Here is a 4,873-nt window from a genome sequence, read left to right on the forward strand (position 1 = left end):
TTCTTTATGTTCGCAAAGATAATTGATATTACAACGAATGGACCATGTCAATCTTATTAAGATTTTCTAGTTGTATTTTAAAGGTATTTATTTTACCAAACAAATTAATATTACAAACTTTTAAAACTCAGAAGAGAAGCATTTCTTATTCCATTTTTTCTTAAATAAAACTATATGCATTTAGTTCTATTTTTTTTTTCACTTTATAGTTTTAACAAATTTAACTCACATTTCTTTTATTGCAAAATAGACATATATCTTAGTTTTTAAACATATATGTAATAAACTAGTAAATTAGTAACATTAAACAATATTATCTCTTTTTGTAGTTAATTTATTATTTTTAGACTTTAAAGTGTGATATGATAAGATAAGTAAATTAAAATATATTACAAGTATTTATATTTTATAATAAATTATGAGTTTGTAACTGTGTATTTTCTTATTAATAAATTAAGTGTGTATCTAATTAAGCATAATTATAAAACCAATATTTTCAAAAATTTTGACTCACTTTTTGGACTTCATACCATAAAATATATTTAAAAATACAATATATATATTAACATAAACAAGGATATATATTTATTAACTATATTATTAATTATATATTATAATTGCTCCACACGAAATTTTGTTCTAGATCCGCACTCGGATGGAACAATTGTGATGGTGAAAGTTTGTGTACTTGAAAGACTGATTTTAATTCGTGGCAAGACAAAGCCTATATGTGACCACGTTGTCACGAAGATCAACACGGTCAATGAAAAAATGTGTTTGATGATTTAAGATGTTATTTACTTTAATGCTTAATTAATCCTAATCATTTTTAGTTTAATCGATTGTTTTTTGTGTTTTCAGACTTTATGTTTTGTTGGAAGACTTAGATATTTTAATTAGTCTCTCTACTTGATATTACCCTTTGTGGTGACTAAACATTATGTTCCACAGTATTTAATCACTTGCAATACTTTATATTTTGGATTTTATCATTTTAATGGTTAGTGTGATCGTCTATGAATGATGTGCTATAATGATAAATAAAAATAGTTTAATTATCCAACATTTTAATCAGACTTTAATTTATCATTTTCTTAATTATTATTTTTAGACTTTAAATTTGTGTGATATGATAAAATAAGTAAATTAAAATATATTAAAAATATTTATATTTTATAATAAATTATGAGTTTGTAACTGCGTTTATAGGATTAAAATGTTGGATGATTGAACTATTTTTATTTAAAATGAAAATCAGAGGACGTTCCAAGGAGAGATATCATATGTTATGTGGATTATGGTTGCCGTAACATTTGGCTCGGTAAGAGAGAGGAGAGAGAGTACCGGTAGCTAGGTACTCTATATAGCTTTAGCCAAGGAAACATATATTAATGACTAATGAGTGGTTTTTTCTTACAGTAATTAATTTGGTAATTAGAATTAAAAAAAAACAAAAGCAAAAAAGGAAATAAAACATTCATTCATTTTTTTTGACGTGGAAGTTTGCTAATTTCTATTAGTTTAAAAAGAATTTATATTTTTAAGTTGACATTGTTTTTTACTATATGTTATACTATACATATATATCTTGGCTATTAAATATGTGCATGTCCATATATATCTTTGGTACGGTACACCATTATTATTGTACAGGGTCATGTAAATTACCCAGCCCCCATTATAACAAGGGAATTTGGTACCAATAACCAAAAAAAATTATATAATTCACTCTATGACCACTCTAACCATCAATTCTTTATATTCCTTGTATTATATATATTAATGACCAAATTAACCCTACCACCACCAGTTATAGCCCACCACTCCAACCACCGATCCGGCCAGCCAACTCCGGTCAACCACCACCGGCCAACCAAATCCGGTCAGCTACCGCCGGCCAGCCACTGCCGGAAAGCTACCTTCGGCCAGTCGCCTCCAACCAGCCACCTCTAGCCAGCCTCCGTCGGCCAGCCACCTCCACCGCTCTGGCCAGCCAACTCCGGTCAGCCACTGCCAGCCAGCCACCTCCGGCCATTCGCCTCCGGCCAGCCCTCGCCGGCCAGCCACCTCCAACCACCTGAGAGTATTATGGTAATTTCTCTTTGCCCTTTGGTTACTCATCTAATAGCCAAATTTAATGTGCTATATTCTTCATTACATTCCCAATTTTGGCTATCTAGCTAATTCATCCTTATAACAAATAGTTTAAACGGCCAAAAAGAAATTTCAAAATAATAGCTAGACCAAAAAACTTAATAAGCGTAAAAACTCAATACACATTTAACTTTATGTTTTTCAATTAATATAGTAAATTGTGGTTAAAAAAAAGGAGTAAATACTATAAATGTATTTCACTTTTATTAAGCTAAAATAAATGTTCTTAGGTTTGCCACTGGACTCTATAACTCCTTGTGACTTGTTTAGTGATCTAAGTCAGTTCTTTTAAAAATTAACTACAAACTCATTTGCGTACACAAAAATCAAATTTCTTATCGTTTCTCTTTTTCTTGCTTTTATTTATTCAGTTCAGAGATGGCTGCCAAGAAAGATGATTTCTTCGTCAAGCAAATCTCTCCAAAGCTTGGGGGAGAAAGAGGAGCTCGGAACCCTCGCGGCCCAACATCTTCACATGACCTCGTCGAGCAGATGGAGTTTCTTTACGTAGAAGTAATCCAAGCCAAAAGAACAAAAAAAGAGAACACTGTTGTAATCCCCATCGTCGAAGTCACTCTCGGAAACTACAAATCCTCGACCAAAGATCTGCCAATGGGACAAAATATGGAGTGGAATCAAGTCTTCGCTTTCGACAAAACTAAAGGTGATGTCTTGTCTGTTACTCTCAAAGACGTTGCGACCACTACCGTAATTGGCAAGCTAAACTTCAAACTAGCCTCGGAGATTCCGAGTAGGGTTCCTTCCGACGCAAGAATCGCGCCTCAGTGGTACTCTATGCAGAATGCCGAAACAGGTCATCACATGGATTTGCTGATATCGGCTTGGTTTCGTACACAAGTTGACGAGGTTTATCCAGAGGCTTGGTTTTCAGACGCCTCTGAAGTGAGTCCACTTTGCGTGATCAACACGCGACCTAAGGTCTACCTAGCCCCAAGGCTCTGTTACGTTAGGGTTACCATTGTTTCAGGTCACGATTTGATGCCTAGCGATCATAAGCGGACTCCTTCGGCATACGTGACGGAAGCTCTAGGTGAAGTACGTCTCAAAACGGGAGTTTCTCCCGGTAGGAACCCGTCATGGAACCAAGATCTAATATTAGTTGCATCAGAGCCGTTAGAAGGAACCGTCGTCATTAAGGTGATGGACAGAGTCGACGAGCAACACGAAGAATGCATAGGGATGTTAGAGAAGAAGCTCTCAGAGATGACTCCGCTTAAAGTTCCAAGTTCCTCACCGGTTTTGTTCTATGACCTTGAAATGCCGGTTAAGGTCGAACCGGCAGGAGATTCGAGGAGGTTCGCAAGCAGACTCAAGATGAAACTAGCGATTGATCAGGCTTATCACGTCGCTGATGAATGCAACGAATACGCGAGTGACTACAGAGCTTTTGCTAAAGGGTTATGGCCGTGTGTGCTCGGGAAATTGGAAATCGGGATTTTGGGGGCTTCCGGTTTAAAGGGAAGAGACGAGAATAAACAGGACATCTACAGTTATGTGGTGGCTAAATATGGGAATAAATGGGGGAGGACTCGAACCGTGGTTAACAATGTCTCACCCAAGTGGAACGAGCAGTATTCGTTGGATGTCTATGAAAAGTGTACGGTGTCAACGCTTGGGATCTACGATAACCGAAAAATCGTCAACAGGTTTATGGGGAAAGATGCCCGATCGGGAAAGTGAGAATCTCATTGAATCGTGTACACTGTAACAGGATTTACAATTGCTCGTATCCGATAATGAATTTGGGAAGCAGCGGACTGAAGAAAATGGGAGAGCTTCAGCTCGCGATTCACTATGTTAACGTTGCTGAATTTTACGCACGGTTTTCAGCTCCTTTCCGTTGGATGTTACCTAAAGCTCATTACAAGTCTCCATTGTCCATGTGTCAGGTCGACGGGTTGAGAGCACAAGCAGTGGATCTGAATTGTAAGAATCTTGAGAAAACTTTGCCGCCTTTGGGAAGCGAAGTCGTGTCGGATATGTTGAAGCCGAAGAGTAAGAATTTTAGTATAAGAAAAAACAAAGCTAATTGTGATAGGCTTCGCATAGTCTTTAAGAGGTTCTGGTGGTGTGTTTCGACCATTGCGTGGATCAGATCGACGACATACGATGCTCCGAAAGTCATTGCATGTGTAGTCAGTATTGTGTTTATTTTTAGGCACTCTGGATATTGTGTAATTGGTGACTTCGTGGCTAGCTGTGATTTGCATTTTTCTCCTAAGTCTTTGGCTTGGGGTCAAGCGAATATCGTGCTATGGGAACGTCAATCCTCCTCCTCCTCCGTTGATTTCCATGGATTTGAAGCTCTGGGGACTGGAAGTGATCAACCTAGACGAGTTAGCAGAAGAGTTGGACTCGTTTCCGTGATGTGAACATTCTTAGGATGAGGTATGATAGGCTGAGGAAGGATAGGGAGAAGGAGATGTTACTAAGAGGTAACTTTGCAAACCAAGTTGAACGGTTTCAAGCGCTTGTTGCGTTGCTTGAGCAGCCATTGGTTTTGGTTCCCTTCGTGGTCCTCTGTTTCATGATCCTCTGCTTCGTTTGCATTACTTGGGACAATCCATATGTTGGTAAGTTTTTCTTTTCGGGAGTTATTATCTGGTGGGTTAACTTCCCGTGTTTTCGCAACGACTTGCCCAACGGGTTCCAGAACTTCTTTAGAAGATTGCCGACCAACCAAAACCTTAACTTTTGA

At 37.4% G+C, this 4,873-nt stretch overlaps 1 pseudogene; it reads left to right on the top strand.

Moving 5' to 3' along the window:
- The first annotated feature begins 2,532 nt into the window (after window positions 1–2,532).
- On the top strand, window positions 2,533–4,873 carry LOC104753224 (multiple C2 domain and transmembrane region protein 12 pseudogene; annotated as a pseudogene).

Source organism: Camelina sativa, chromosome 16 (genome assembly GCF_030686135.1).
Source record: "Camelina sativa cultivar CO46 ecotype springtype chromosome 16, ASM3068613v1".
Lineage (NCBI taxonomy): Eukaryota > Viridiplantae > Streptophyta > Magnoliopsida > Brassicales > Brassicaceae > Camelina > Camelina sativa.